General features: G+C 35.2%; 1 protein-coding gene across 3 annotated transcripts in view; it reads left to right on the forward strand.

The window, feature by feature from the left end:
• Positions 1 to 16,846, forward strand: part of LOC131800356 (DNA-binding protein Ikaros-like) — a 51,466-nt gene that overhangs the window by 12,546 nt on the left and 22,074 nt on the right. The window contains exon 1 of one of the 3 annotated variants that reach the window (XM_059120553.1): positions 1,716 to 1,958. The exons of the other annotated variants lie outside the window; for them this stretch is intronic. The gene's annotated coding sequence lies outside the window, so the exon portion shown is untranslated. Of the gene's footprint in view, positions 1 to 1,715; positions 1,959 to 16,846 lie in introns of those variants that run through there. 3 annotated transcript variants of the gene reach the window in all.

The raw sequence follows: 16,846 nt of genomic DNA on the forward strand, positions 1-16,846 counted from the left end.
GGAGATTTGGTGGCCATTGTGCGCTGGAAATGAAGCGAGGAACCTCATTTTGTAACCATTCTTGGGTGGCGCGTGCTTAGTCCGTCGGCGGCCAAATATTTCCATGCCCAAGGCTTTAATACACCCTCCATAATATTTTCACGATAATATTCGGCATTTATTCTGTTTCCACGGTCGATTAATAGAACCGAGAGCGACCCCCGGCTGTTATGGCGACCAACACCATAACCATGGCCGGCGCTTGAGTTATGGTGGCCAATCGAAGGTGCTCATTTTCAGCTGACCTTTTGGCAAGTAAACACGATCATTTTGTTTGTTTACAAACTGCTAGACATCGAATGTTTTCTAATCGGAGAAAAGCAAAGTCGACAGTTCACCACTTTCGCCCAAGCGAAGCAACTCTTTAGTTCTTTTGAGTCCATTTACTTTCTGTTGCGATGTAAGTTCTTGCACTTTTTGGAATTTCAATGCCTTTATCCCGAGTTCATTTTTCAATATTTGCCGAATGGAAAATTGCGATATGTTCAGCTCACGAGCCATTTTTCGGCCACTGCAACGTGGGTTTCGATCCAGTCGCTTCTTTACTTTTCAAGCCATTTCTTCTGATGTTTCATATTTTTCTAGTTTTTAAATAGGTAAGTGTTTTGCCAAGAACTATTTCAGTAAAGTATCTTTTACAATTTTGACAAACTTACTTTTCATTTATTTTAATATATATATATATATATATTTTTCAAAACATATCCACCAGGTTAATATTTTGGTAATACAATTCTCATGTCTGAAGAAGTGAAGCCCTTCACCAGTTCCAAACACATAAATATAAATTTCCCCCACAAATCGATTTGATAAAATTTAAACATTTCAATTTACAAAATTCCTCACACTATCTATTCTTGTGAAATTTCGCAATGCGATCCCTATCCCCCACACACAGTATGATCAGAAATAAACATAGGCATTTACACACACACATATATCTACTCATATGCACGTGAAATGGCATAAAATTGAACTGAACCTGGTGAATGATTTCTTTGGTGTTTCTGTTTTATCTGGTGCTATGGGCAATTGTTGTTGCTGCTGTAAATGTTGCAATCAATGCCGCGGTTACCGTTGCCTGCCCCTCTGTTTCGTTGAGCGTTGGCGGGAAATTGCAAGAGAGCCAGAGAGTCATCAAACAAATGCCGAATTTAAATGAGAACCTGCCGAACAGCATATGTACATGCGAGAGAGCAGAACAACGAATTAAGGCCTCTGTCAACGTCAACATTGACGGCGACAGAGTCACGTTAATACGAGCCCACTCCAAACCTGTTGACCTAATTTCACTACGTCCGCTCTGTCGTTGACGTATGCATGTTGTGTATGTTGGACAGTGTGTGTTTGTGCTTTGTTTTCAAAACTACTGTGGTGGTGATGTTGTTGATGGTAATGATGATGATGACGGCAAAGCTTGTTGGCTCTGCAAACTAATTTTTTGTTTAACTGAGGTGAGTTTTCCAATCGGAAATATACACTCGGTGTTTTTTGAGAGATTAGAGGAGAGAACAAGAACGAGCATCACAGGCCAAACAATGACAATAGTCATGAAATGCGAAACAAACCTACCACACTTTATTATATTTAGGCAGAATAAAACAACAACGACAAACACAACACAAAACACAGGCAGCTAGAGTCGACCAGCCCGCTAAGCAGAGCAAGCAAATCAGGCTGACTGGTGGCTGCCTAGCTTTGCTGGCAAACAGCTACACAGCTGCCGTCATGGCCATCGGCATTCCATAGAGTCCCACCAGAGTCGGTTACACTTCCAAACGTCAAACAACTGAAGCTCGCTCGCTGCTCGCTTAATAGCTTCTTTTGTAAACTTACAAAAATACCTAGACAAAATAAAGCACACATAGAATATCCCGTGGATCACAACAACCATAATCCAATAAAAAATTCTTCAAATGGTATGGGAATTACACGAAAATAAGCAATAATGAAAATCTTGAAAAAAAGTTCTGGAATAACGAAAAATACCTCTTTATAGAATAAAAAAGTGAAAAATTACAAGGATAAAAAGTGAATTTTTGTGATTTCGAAATGAATGCAAAAGTGTTCTATGAAAAAAAAATAAAAATAAATTGTTCCCTTAACTTCGAGAACGACAACCAAATTGCAATTGCATCGATTACGTTGGGATTATTGGCGTATCTATGTGTAAATCTGTGTCCCATTGTATTTTGTTACACACACACACACGGCCACTCAGCAAAACATTCTTTTGTATGTAAAGTAGTTGGTTGGTTCCTTCCTTCTGTCTTTCAGCAATGTGTGCCGTTTGTGTTCTTTTTTATTTTATTTGGACCTAACCTACCACATTTTCATTTTTTCTATTCACGACCCACTTGCCCCGCCACCAACTTATTCTTCTAACATTCGAAATCCCTCGACCATCACAACATAGAAATCTTCTCACATATTCAACCGCAGCAAGAAGAAAAAATGAGTACAAACCCAAAAACAACAATAACAAAAACCAAGCAGAATGAAAACAAAAAACTGACAGCAAAAATATTTGATGAAGAGAAAAATTAGGTCAACAAAACAAAGCCCCCGCAATACACCTGACACCGTTCGTTCGTTGCTCTCGTGCCTAATGTGGACTCGCTTTTGTTGTTGTTTTGTCGTTATAATTTTCACAATAGTGTGCGCTCGGCTCATTTAGCACCCATTTGGTGGGAGAGCAATATCAAAGAGCTAAATAACATATGAGATGTAAATCAGTGTTGTCAATTTGGTGATTTCAATAAGATGATGCTAAGAAAGATGGTGTTTAATATGACCGATTCACCACTCGGAAATCTTATAAATTTTGTACTGACACGTTTAACAATGTTTTTACTCATTGTTATTGAAAAAACCTTGCAAAATGTTCTAGATTTTATGGTTTACATATAGAAAATTAATAAATATTCCGAAAGAATAGTGTATTTTACAAACCCCAACATAATATAATAATGACTCCAAAAATCTGATTCGCATAAAAGTTGTGGTAAAATCCAGAAATACTCAATAGAGTCACATTGAAATAACAGAAAAGGTATAAATCAATATTGAGACGTAGGTCTATGGAAAATGGTACAAAGTAATACCAGCATGTGATATAACATTTTTCCATAATATTTAATTGCCAACATCCAACTTCCAAAAATAAAAATGAAATATTGTTTCCATTTTGAAATTCCCTACTTTTGTACATAATAGAAAGAAGTTGTAACAAAAGGCAATAGAACGTGAGAACAGTGCGGATCGCAGAGTGGAAAATATTGTTTTAATTTCACCAATAAAGTGATCTGATAAGATTTTTAGTGTTTTTATGTCAATAAACACCTATAAAAAAGAAAAAAAATGTTCCATTCAATCAACACGAAAACGTCAGACTGCTTTACTTTTTATTTTTTTTTTTAATAAAAAGGGTTGTCATAATTGATTTGGCAATTAAGATTAACTTATTGATTCTGAATTCCAAATTCCTATCCAACAAAATTTAAAGGAATTTGTTCTATATGATGCAATGTAACATGCACAAGTAGTACATATTTATATATGACATATATTTGTAATTTTCCCGTCTTTTATACACTCCATTAAGGAAGAATGTTTGCAATACCTCTGATATCAGCTCCATAAGAAATGCAAGGCTTGATTATAGAAAAATTAAATTTTGTTCCAAAGTATAGTTTAGTTTCAACTAGGAATCTAAAAATCTGCAATATTTTTATCATAAGCTGTTGAAAGATTGTATAGCAGACGAACTAAATAGAGCGGGATCTGCCGCTAACGAATTTCCAAGAGCATCAGTCGCAACCCCAATGGAAGTATGTAAAGGGGAGCTCAGATGGGACAAGACTGAAACTTGTAAAATAAAAAATCTACACAACCACATTACAACTTTTAAAGTACAAAGTTCCTGATTAGCCAAACTCGATGTATCATGGCAAGATTTATTGCGATGCTAACCGGTTACTACTACTTGGTCTGTTTCAGAACTGCAAGTATGAAAAAGCTTTTACTACGATAACCGATTTTCCCTTATGGTATCGGAGAAAATTGCAAAACTAGTAGATTCTTGCAGGTTCCGGAAAAACCAACTGTCACAGCTCCTCTTCTCCCAAAATTCTCAAATGCAACGTATGTTCAAAAATCTAGGACTATAAAGGTTATATAGCCACCACGTAAACCAACCAAATCCATATAGCAGATATCATAAAGATTTCCCAAAATTTTCAGCTGCTTATTCTGGGCATGGAAGAACTAAGAAGGTAAAGTTAAATGCAGTCATATGTTTAAAATTTTTTTCAAACTTTTTCCTTTGACAACATCTCATTGTCAAAATATATGTTTATAAATCCATAGTATATGCACTATATCGGAGATGGGAACTGTTTTCTATGCATTGAAATTTGACAATATAAATCACAGAAAATGCAGAGCTGGGAATGATTATTTGAAACGAGGATACCTTCATTTCATTGTACCATGATTCTGGGTTTTGATCGTTAATGAATACCTTTTAATAAAATGTCATTCGAAGACTTCTTAAAAACTAGCAGCACTAAGATAATTTCCTTACGTTGGAAATTAGATATATATATTTTAAACGGATAAGAATCTGTTTCTACGATCTACGGAGAGTCGAAGATAAAAATATGATTTATATACAATCCAAAACTGCAAGATTGTAAAAATTTTTACTACGATACCCGATATTTTCCTTATGTTATCGAAACGAATTGCAAAAAAAAAAAAGATTCTTGCAGGTTATGGAACAAAGCAATAATATAGTTGACTTTGACAGAATATCATTTGCGATCAACTTTTTTCGGTGCTCATTTTTTATGTGAATACGAACCCTATTGAAAGTGACGATGAACCGTCAGTGTCGGATATAGCTACCATATACAACTTCTCCATATTTCATATTTATTGATTACTGACTTTATACCAGAAGAGTGTGTTAATTTTGTTAGAAAGCATTATTAAAATACGATAAATTCAAGATAAACTTATTTTAAATTATAATATTGAGGTCTGAATTTTCTGCAATTTACCATGTAATATTTAACTTTATAGGAAACAGGTTCCTATCTCTGATTTGAGAATATAAAATGGATTTATATAAATAAAAATTTTGAAAATGAGACGCCACATGAAAAATTAAAAAAAAAATGTGAACATAATGCTAGGAACACAATTGGAGCGAACGACGAATTTTTTCGCGGCGTATGTTCGTCGTCAAAAATAAAACACATATGTGTATATGGAAGTGCACACAATCACGGCACCGGCGAAAATTTCGTCGGTCGCCGCGAACTCAATTAGCTTTATTTCTATTTCATACGCCGGCGACCGGCGAACAAAACGGTACAAGGTGGCCATACTTGTACGAATTTTATGTGTTTTAGTAAATAAAGTTACTTTTACTTGTTATGGTCACTCTACTATCTGTTACTCGTATAAAAAAAAACATAATTAATTTGTTTATTTATTTGTGTACTTGCGCCTGAGTGAAGATGGATATCAGTGAATTTATAATAGAGAAGATGGACATAAGTGAAATTATAATAGAGAACGTAAAGAATTATGTGTTCTTGTATAATTCATTGTAGTCAACAAATGAGCAAAAAGTAAACAACTTCATCAGCTGTTTTATAATTTCGTCGGTATTGTGTTCCATACGACGAATTTTCGCGGCTCATTTTGTCGCCGCGTAGGGCGAAATTCGTCGTTCGCTCCAATTGTGTTCCTAGCATAAGGTTGCAAGACATTACCTTCTTAATTTTAACATGATGCTCTTCATAAAAAATAAACTTTGAATTGAAATTACATTTAGATATAGCTACAATAAATATATGTATCAGCAGATTTGATGTTTGATGTATATTAATTTGACAAAACATCCTTCAAAATGTGAAGCTTCAAGCTACCTAACAATTTTTATAAAGAGGATAGCTGAAACGGTAATTTATTCTTTCTCACAGGAATATGCTTAATTTAGGCCATTTTTTCGATGGATAAAAAATTATGCTGTCGACCAAATAAATCCTTGTATCTTTTAACGTCAAGTTTACTTAATTCACGTTGCCATATTTTTTATTGATAACATGGCAATAACAGCAAAATATATTCAATTAAAAAAGTCACACATTTACATTTACTAAATGTAATAATTTTATTGCTATATGTCCTAAAAATACTTTTTTTAAATGTAATAATGAAAACCCGATAATGTAAACTGTATCATTTACCTTTGTCTCACAAATCTGGATATAAAGAAAATATATAATAACGGGTCTTAACTTTTTTGTAAAAGTATCTAATGATTGCAGTCCAAGTAGCGCTTTCTTGACACTGAAAAATTGTCAACACTGGTATTATACTCTCTAAATAACAGTAACATTTTTGCAATGCCAACTCTCTCTCTCTATCTCTCTCTTTGGCTTTTGCTCAAACAAAACAAAGTGAGCCAAAGACAAAAACAAAATCCGAAGCTCTCGCAATAAATGAATGGAAGCAAAAAAAAAAGAGCAAGAACGAATGTCATCATCAACATCAAACTCACAGTTGAGCTAAAAGCGCTTTACGCCTCGCCGCCTTTTATTTCAATGGGTGTAAACAATAACACAACAACAATGACAACAGCAGCATGCATGACAATTGCAAGTGCATTTCAGACATGGTTTTTTTTTTCATCACACACACATATATAAAAAAATTAAAAGAAGAAGCATAAAACAACAATTGCTACTTCTTTTTCTGCTACTTTGTGACAAAGTGAATGTGCACATGAATCGTGTGTGTAACTGGATGTATGTGTATGCGGCTGTGATGTGTGTGGGATGCAGTTATAAATACAGTGAATGCAACTGCAGGGCATTTGTTTTAAGATGCTGCGACTGCTGCCACTGCCCCTCTGATGCTGTCACCGCTATACTATTTATGAATGCAAAGGGAACAAGTTCATAATACATCCTATGGATGCATTTGAATTTTAAATTTAGTTTTTTGCTGTTGTTGTTGATTTTCAAAAGCGGCACACATCCGTGCCAAACAAGCAAGGCAAACAAAAAGAAACACACACTGTAATAAAAATAAAGCATCTGTAAAAGTGTAGTGTTTGCTACATTGCAAATATCAAAGTTTGTCGTTTTTTGTTTGTTAACAAACAGAGTTGCCGCTGAGTTGGTTTTTGAGACCGTAGTTCAACTCCTCCGTAGGCAGATAAATACAGTCGGGACCAGAATCATTAAATATAACGATTTTCACGGTTAAATGAATATCAATTTTAATTGTACAATATTCCAATATTATTCCACTATTTTTATACCCTTCGCCATTCTATGGAGGGTATATTAACTCTGTCATTCCGTTTGTAACTCCTCGAAATATTCATAGTAGAAAAGTATATATAGTCTGGATCAGCGTAAAATTCTAAGACGATCTAGCGATGTCCGTCTGTCTGTCTGTTTGTTGTAATCACACTATCGTTCGAATGAATTGAGATAGAAGGCTAGCATTTGAAGTTCGTAACGGGTACTACAGCCTATGACAAAAATTTGTGTATACAAGTCCACGTCTTCGTATAGCCCCCATTTAATGGTACCTTCCGATATTCGGTATTTTGATGATGTCAGCAACATTATTCATCGGAATAGTTCCAAATTTCGCACTGGAAGATCCTAATAGGTGCTAAAATCTATGGCAAAAAATTTCGTATGTAGGTCCATGTCTTCGTATAGCCCTTATATAACGGTACCTCCCGATATTCGGAATTTTCATGGTTTCTGCGACATTATTTACCGGAATTATTTCGGATTTCGTATTTGAAGTTCGTAATGGGTACAACAGCTTACGAGAAACATTTTTGTATGAAGGTCCACGTCTTCGTATAGGCCCCATATTACGGTAGCTCTCGATATTCGGTATTTTGATGATATCAAAAAAATTTTTCACCGGAATCTTTTCAAATTTCGTATTGGGAGATTTTAATGGTTACTACAACCTATGGAAAAAAATTTTGTATGCAAGTCCACGTCTTCGTATAACCCCTATATAAGGGTACCTTCCGATATTAGGTATTTTGGTGATTTTTTGATGATATTATTCACCGGAATTGCAACAAATTTCGTACTTGAAGTTCATATTGGGTACTACAGCCTATGTATCGTGTATCCCCCATAATCCGGAACATCCCGATATTCGGTATTTTGATGATTTTAGCGACATTATTCACCGGAATTTGGTATTTGAAGTTCGTAATGGGTACTGCAGCCTATGACAAAAAATTTTGGTCCTCGTCTTCGTATAGTCTCCATATAACAGTTTCCATTTAAGTGGTGGTTTCCGGAAGTTTTTTTTTTTTTGAAAATTTTCAAGTTACTTCCAAATGGTGGAGGCCGAAAATAGCTGCTTTTTTACTTGTTAGCCTTAAAATCATGAGGCAAAGACAACAACACGCCTTCGAGCAGTTCCATCGACAGAAAATATCGCATCTCTACGCGACAACGTCGATCAAACTCCATCCTCATAAATTCGAAACCGAGCTCAGCAAATTGTTGTCTCCAAATCCACTATGCAGCGAATTTTGACGAAAGATTTGCATCTTCATGGATATATAGTTCATTTGATTAGGAACTGAAGCCAGGTGATCTTGGACAGCAAGGGAGTTAGTTTATTGCGTATTGGAGAGACAACACGAAAATGCTGATCTTGGCGATAAAATCACCTTCTTCGTCAGTAGGCAGAATTGCCACATCCGGGATGAGGAAAATCCTTGAGTGATTTACGAGAAGCAGATGTATCCTTATCATTCTGGTATGGTTCTTGCAATAGTGGAGTCATTGTAACTTTTATATGAAAATCAGGCAATTCAAGTGCAAACAGTCAATAGTATTCGGTATCGTGAAATGATAACCAGTTTTTTCTTGCCTAGAATTGAAAAATATATGTTGAGGTCATGTGGTTTCAACAAGACATCTAGAGAAATAAATTTGGAGACGAGAATTGGATTTTTTATTTGGGTTTCTTTTTTTTTTTTTTTTTTTTGAAGTCGATGCTTTACTCGAATAAGCCTTAAAAGAGGAAATTGGACGATACATTAATGAAACACCGCAGCATTTATTCAAATCGGCCATTTAAAATTTCATTTGTACCAGCAAAATCGTAACGGCACTATCTTTCACAGATATTTTTTTAAATTTTAAAGAACATGATTATAAACTTTTGTCTCGTTTTCATTTGATTGACTTGATCATATAGAGCTTGTTACCATAGTGAGGAAGGTGTTTTTTTACCTTCTCGTCAAGTACAAATCAAACCATTTCATTCAACAACAACCTCAATAGATTCCACAAAAATATTATATGATTCAAAAGTATAGAAATGCTCAGAATCCAAAAAAATATAATTATGCTTAAAACAAAAGATTATGAATTTCTTAAAGCTCATGGCAATTAATTGAGAAGTTGTTATTAGTCATGTATGAAATTTTTGTAAAATTAAACGCTACTGTTTTTATTTGACGCCACAGAATGAGTGGGGGAACAACCTCCAAGAAGATGTCCTTAAAACTTGAGTCTGTGGTTTTCAACGTTTTAAAAGATTTGCCGTATAGGAACTCTTTGTGTAAATCACCCATTAAACGATTTATTTATACCGAAATGTAGTATAAAAACATGTGGGATTGAGATGTGGTTTCAAAAGAATTCCATAATAAAAATAGACGCATTTAAACTGGACATCCTTATCAGATAAGAACCATTAAATGATTGCCAGTAAATTAGAATAATTTCTATCATTCCCTAAAAATATACAATAATTCCCCTCCACTTTGTACGGCATTGGCAACTCTGTTTGCTGTGCTAATTTTCCTTTTTGTAGCACACAGTTATTTTCCCGCTCTTGGTAATTTGTTCTCTATTCACCACACTCTGTGCTGCATCCCTTCACAAAAATACAAAAACAAGCTTGGTTGTGAAAGGCTTCAAACATATGATATGTATATCGTTATAACCACATGTGTGCGAACATCCGTGCAAAGTTTGCCTCCACCAAAGACCATTACCAGCGACGGCAACTATCCAACCAACCACCACCGCCACCACCTGCAACAACGACTAAACATAGAATTTAAGCAAACAATGTCATTAAGTTTGGCCGCATTAGACATTTGCAAACACACACCGACACCAAACACACATTCACACACATCAATACTGACTTAAGTAATTTGCTCTCATTTCGGCAAGTTGTTGTTTTTTCTCTGTACTAATGCCGAATAGTTGTTGCTGTTGTTGTTTATTGCGGCAACAACAAATAACATTATTTGAGCTAAAACAACTTCTATCGACTCGACTGTCTGTCCGTCCGTTTCTTTTCGTAAATCCGACTTATTGGCAATCAAACTGCCACCATCATACATCCAACAAAAGCAACCAACACACAACATAGAATTTCAACGATTAGTTGGAGAACAAAAAAAATGAGAGTCTAACAGTCTAAATGTTTTTAGTTAATTAGGGTGGATTGTTGAATAATGACATGGGTACATATTTCGAATAATGACCACAATTCAAATAAGACCACATTTTAAACGACAATTAACATGATTTGACCAAAGGGGGAGGTAGTGCTCAATCCGACCCACACTTCGCACATTTTCCGGGAAATAGTTCTGACTCATCCAGTTCGTCCCATACGAGCTAGAACTTTGATACTTTGCATGGGGGTCAATGTTTGGGTGAGATAAGCACGATTTTTGGAAACTCGTACTAAAATGATAGGAAAAGTGGAAAATTCTACTACGTCGTTACTGAGCAAGATCTGGATCTTTTAAAATTTGCGCAAGGGTCACTATTAATGCGATGCGAAAGATATGAGTTTTTGGAAATTCAAACCATTGAAAATGCATGTAAGGCCTTTAAGTCCTCGATTAGGTATGTGAGATTATAGACGAGAGCTTTCAATATCGATTGGTAGAAGATGACGCGCCAACAGTTTTTGTACGGTCAGCTGTGTGATTTGCATGGACAATTCACTCGACTTCGAAAACAAATTACTTGAATTTTCAAAAATTAATATTGGTTATTTGAATATTTCTTGATGTCATAGGGACACATCTTCTGATTCGATTTTTTCTTTGATAAAAGGTGATATCTTTCCTTCGTCTACATATTTATTAGTTTATGGCCCGTTCTTATATCTTTTCTTTATGGTCCATTTTTGTTATGCCTTACATTAGGTGAGATAAAGGTAACAGTTTAGATTATCGGGTTTTCATTATTAAATATTTCCTTTAAATGCTTTCTCTCAGAGATATAGCAATAAATTATTACTTTTAGTAAATGTAAGTGGTAGTCACTGATATTTTTTCACAGTGGATCTCATTTACGGAACTTTTGGTTTACGGAACAATATTTTAATATTTTGTATAAAATATTGGGTACATTGTACACAACTTTCACCAGCACTTTTTCTACCAACATAAGCTCTGTCCAGGACCTACTAGAATCTTCTAGTTTTGCAATTTTTTTGCTTATAATTGGAAAATCGGTTATCGTAGTACAAATTTTTTTATTCTTTCAGGTTTTGGAAAAGACCTATAATTTTTCTCCCAATAAACAATCTTATGGAAATCAAGATTATAATTTTGTGGAACATATAGAATATGTTCTGGAGCCTTTTTAAGCATTAAAACATTTTTTATTGGACAAAAAGGCTATAAAACATAAAATGTACATTTTTTGTTTGTTTCTCTTTCGAGATGAGCTTATTGATCTGAAATTTGAAATGGACAGGAAATTCAGAGAGACACAATCACAAACTCACCACAATGCGACGTTTTTCGCCATTGGTTAAGGCATATTTGATGTGGATTATTTGTGGATATATTTGATTCTCATTCACTTTTCTAAACTTGTGAAGCCAAAGAAGATCGTTGGTGCATTACACAGACAATTTCTTAGCATTATTACCGTTATCTTCATTTATCGAATTCATTATAGAATTGAGTACATTATTCTATTGGAGGATTTTAGGACATTTTTAATATGTGAGTATTTCAGCTAATTAGTATAAATTCTATGCAAGCGTATATTGGAAACAGTAACAATAAAAAACAAGTAAAAAAGCTGTAAATTCGGCCGGGCCGAACTTTATATACCCTCCACCATTTGGTACAAATTTGGCAACTTCCAAAATAAAAAATAATTATAACATCCGTTAAAAATTCTGTTAAAATAGTAAAAATACCGAATGCCTATACGACGACGTGGACCTGCATAGGCAACTTTTGCCATAAGTTAACACAATATTTAAATGCGAAACTTGAAGAAAAATCTGTTTATAATGTATGTTAAAAACGGTAAAAGGGCTGAATTCGAAGTTACAAATGTATCTAAAAGCATCAAAATACCGAATATAGGGGGTACCTTTATATGGGGGCTATACGAAGGCGTGGACTTGCACAGACAATTTTCTGGCATGGGCTGAAATATCCATTACGAGCTTCATATGGGAAATTTGAAACAATCCCGGTAAATAATGTCGCTAAAATCATGGAAATACCGAATATCGGGGGGTACGGTATATGGGGCTATACGAAGACGTGGACCTGCACAGATAATTTTCTGTCTTAGGCTGTAGTATCCATTACGAACTTCAAATGCCAAATTTCAAACAATTCCGTTAAATAATTCCGCTAAAATCATCAAAATACCGAATATCGGGAGGTACCGTTATATGGGTGCTATATGATAACTTGGACCTACATGGTCCATTTACGAACTTAACCTGCCAACTGGCAAAATATACACGTCTGCAATTTTAGCCTTCTATCTCAATTTGTTCGAAAGATAGCGTGATTACAACAGACAGACAGACGGACGTCTTAGAATTTTACGCAGATCAAGAATATGTATACTTTGTTAGGTCTGACATGAGTATTTCGAGGAGTTACAAACGGAATGACAAAATTAATATACCCTCCATAGTATGGTGGAGGGTATAATAAGGAAAATATCTGCGCTGATAATGCGATATTATCCGCGATGATTTCTATCACTTATGCGTGACTTCTAAGTCAATTCGGGATATTTTTGCTTGCAGGGATGGCTTTCGAAGTTATTGTGATAAGACATATGCGAATAAGACACCAGAACAATCCAAGCTCGACCCATGTCCTACTAGAATATCTACCTTTTCGAAATTAGAAGTCCATCCTGTCAAGGAACAATGCGCTGATAACGCAGTTTTTTGTTCAATGGGTTTATTTTGCACTTTTGATCGGATTTATGACCACTTATCCTGGTTTTGAGTTTGCTTTTGGTAGTGCCGACATATACCCTGTGGCATATGTGTCACCATTGCAACTTTTCCTATGAACGACGTTGAATTTTTCTTCAAGTGGAGTCTTGGATTTTGTTCGACTGTGTTGAAATTAAACCTTGATTCAATGCTTTTAACTTTATATGTTTTAAAAGTTCAGTGATGGTCTTATTAGGCAAATTGTTCATTTTCAGGATTCTTCTGACGTCGTGTTCATTTTTGGAATGGACCTTGCTATCACTGATATTGAATGATAATGCGTCATGCAATGAGGCCAAACTGCTTATGTTTCATCACTTTTAGCCTTTAATTCATTTTTTCACAATAATTGGTTACGGCATTGATATGCGTCCCATCTATTTCGTCTACATTTTTTTCCTTTCCTCTTGTAAATATATTATTATTGACGACGGACCCACCTAATACACATGATCTAAAAAAATTTTTGCGGCCATGCTTGTTATTGAGGCAAGTGTAGTTTCGCAACACACAAAAACAAAAATAGTGACGACGGCAGCAACAACCACATAAATCTGTTGTGTGGCAGCATGAAATCATCGTGGCGTAACGTTAACGCTCCGATGTTGTTATTTTTGTTTTTGCTAGTTTGTCTGCCTCCTCTTGACGTTCTGGTGGTTCCATTTTCATTCACCGCTGCTGTTGTAATTCCCTATGCTGGCTATGATGATAATGATGGGCAAAGCTCTTTGGCTGTGGCATTGATATGTCAGCAACACCAGCAAAGTTTTTGCGAGAGGAAAATGTGTGGAGAGACATACGTGCCAGAGTGGGGGCATTAAAAAAGAGGGAAATTCCTGTTCCACTTTCTATGTTTGGGAGCACACAAAAGAAGAAAGCAAACAGGCTAGGCCGTGTAGTTGGCTGGCTGGCTGGTTAGTTGGCAGACTGTGTAACACCATACATAGCACCACAACACGCGACAAAGTATGTCATATCGTGGAAAGTGGTTTATTGCTGTAATTTTCTTGTTGCTGCTGTTGTTGTTTTTAAAGCCTATGTGTTCTTCTTTTTCTTTTTCGTTTCCATTTCTCTTGTTTTGATTTTCTCCCACTTAACAGTAGTTTTTTGCTTGCTTTTGCGGCGCATGGTTGTGTGTTTGAATGACGTCGTCGTCGTACGTTGCAACGTACATTGGCTGGCATTAACTTATACCACCGCAATGTAGCACATGTTTTCTTGTTTGGCGCTTTCTTTTAGTTTCGTTGGCGTAGATCATGTTTTAGGTGGAGAAATGTCTATTGGGGGAAATTCAAGAGAGAGATATATATATGGGGAGAAGATTAGTGGATAATTGGGATGTGCAAGCATTTGTGCTGTGGGCGTGTGTGTGGCAATAGGCCTGATGTGCATATTTAGTTTGGCGGGTTTGTTGTTGTTCTTGGTTTTTTATTTTGTGTATGATTTTTCTCTCTGTTATATTTAGAAGAAGATTGTTGAGTTGTGGGCCACCGACTATAATCGTGCTCTGGTTATTTGTAGCCCGTTGGTAAAATTAGTTTTTCTTGCAAAATATTTGTTGTTGTTGTTGGTTGCAAAACAAACACATTTTTGTTTTCCGTTTTGCCTTTACTCTTTCTCTCCATTGAAAAAGGTATTTCTCTTTCGCCGCTCATCATTCATGCCATTTTTGGGGGCGACTTATGCGTAGAAATATGTAGACCAGAAAACTAGCAACAACAACTACAACGGAATGGAATAAATTTCGCCGCCGCATCGTTGAAGGAGAAAACAGGTCATGGTGAAATGACCGCTTAACATTGTTACCTAAATCAAAAGTGTGTTGTGTTGAAATGCTTTTTAAAGGATGAAGCAAACATGCAATTTTCTTGTTGTTGTTGCTTGTTCTTCTCTTTGGTGTTTTGTTTTTATTTTTTCAAAAAAGGTGTTGTATCAAACTAAATGGGAGCATGACGCATGATTAGTTGAATTTTTAATCAATGCTGTGTAAAATGAGAAAAGGGGAGTTTGTGTGTATGACTGTTGTGATTTCCACGGAATGTGGCAACTTGTCTGGCGCAGTTTGGAGTGTGGTTAAAAGGGGACATTTTCTGGTTTCTGGTCTTTTTTATAAATGTTATTAATGTCTTATTATAGTATAAAGAGTTTTATGAATATGCCACAATTCTGCATGTAATGTCTGTGTGTGTATGAGTAGGGGTCATGATGTTCAATTTTATTTTTAAGAATTTACGACGAATATTGTATTTGACCGCAGAGATTATGAATTATGACTAACTCACATCGGTTTTAAGTGTTTTTTTTTTCTCAAATCCAATTCCGAAAATTTTTTATTTTAAGACTTACGATAAATAATGAGGTCATTCTTAATAGAGAATATTCTATCTCTATAGTAGCATGTTTACAATAGATATTTTTGGTAGTTTATAGTATGTTTTCATTAGAGCTTTTTGCCGGTTTATACGTTATAATTGACAAATCACAATAAATTAAGTACTTGTTTGCCATAGTCAAAGATGTATCCTTGAACATTTTCCCACATTGGGTCGAAACAAAATTCTACTTAGGGTGACCATATGAAATATAGGTCTGGCCACTGTGGCATGATCTATCCTGAAATGAACACCACAAAGATATATCCTTGATAATTTTCCCACTGTGGTCCCAAGCCATTTTTCTCCTTGAAGTGACTACACAAATCTTTTATTTGAATTGAGAATAAGGTGCATATAATTTAATGTTTTAGTTTTCTCATTTTGTCAAATTGCCCACCTGCTTGGTCAAATTTTGACACATTCTTTCCGACATTTCGGCCGGTATCAAACGAATAAATAAAATAAATGTTAAAACTCTCCTAGATTAGTTTTCGTTATTAATACCTCAAACATGTTATATTTTTCGAAACATGACCTGTAGTGGAATTCTTTAACTCATATTTTGAGTTACCGACAAAATGCCTATAATTTCGGTATTTAACGAAATTTGTCGGAAAGTTAGCAACGAAATGAAAATAGTTGCTAAGACCTATCGATAGATACAAATCTTGTTAACCTTAAATTTATTTATATCAAAATTTTAGGTTTCAAAATTACCGATTTTTGTCTATTTAGAATAAAATTTCGATTTGTCAGAGCAAGTCATGAAAAATAAAAAATGCCGAAACTAGTGCCAATGTCCCCGCATATGGCAACTCTATTTACTCTGTAAAGCACAATGTCAAAAAGTGTTTCGTTTCAAAGATAACGGTAAAAAACTTAAGTCAACGACTGTTATTTTCGTTTTTATTCAAAGCAAAAATGAGCCAAGTCAGTGTGTTTCACTTTGAATCAGTACTATTAGTGAGCAAGTGTATATTGTCGTTCAGTTTTCAGCAATATTAAAAAAAAACAAGTTAAAAAGTATCAGTCGGTTTTGCTGACAGAAGTATACCCTCAGCCATAGTACCCCTATAGTATGGAGGGTATATTAAGTTGGTCATTCCGTTTGTAACACC

Source organism: Musca domestica, unplaced genomic scaffold (assembly GCF_030504385.1).
Source record: "Musca domestica strain aabys unplaced genomic scaffold, Musca_domestica.polishedcontigs.V.1.1 17, whole genome shotgun sequence".
In the NCBI taxonomy this organism is placed as follows: domain Eukaryota; kingdom Metazoa; phylum Arthropoda; class Insecta; order Diptera; family Muscidae; genus Musca; species Musca domestica.